We start from the raw sequence: 481 nt of genomic DNA, 5'->3' as shown, positions 1-481 counted from the left end.
TGGAAGATTCAAGTTTTACGATAGAAACCCGATATCCAATACCAACCGAGCAAATCATTCCTAAATATATTTTCGTGTTCTTCCAAAATCGATTTCCAGCGCGGGTCGAATGAGACACTCACCCCGGACTCACTTCACTTGCATGCACTTCATTTGTATCAAAGGGACGTGTTGTTATCCTCTCGCGCATTTCTCCCTTCCATTCGACAGTTAAGACCGTTCTCATAAACGTCTCATTTTCCCTCTATAGTTCAGAATTCACTAATGAGCTTGTCTGACATGCAGCAAAGACTCTTGTGTTTGGGTGTTTTTCCTTCTACAAGTAAATATCAGTTATACTTTTTTTTCTCTCCCTCTGTTAAACTTGTATACGTCATTCCTTATCCTAAGGCTAACACCATGCATCTTTTCCCTTCCGCCTCTAGAAGAGAACATCCATCTACCTACCTTTAATCATTCACCTTATCACATTCTTTACATC

This window comes from Penaeus monodon, chromosome 19, assembly GCF_015228065.2.
Source record: "Penaeus monodon isolate SGIC_2016 chromosome 19, NSTDA_Pmon_1, whole genome shotgun sequence".
NCBI lineage: Eukaryota > Metazoa > Arthropoda > Malacostraca > Decapoda > Penaeidae > Penaeus > Penaeus monodon.
This window is presented reverse-complemented; position numbering follows the sequence as displayed.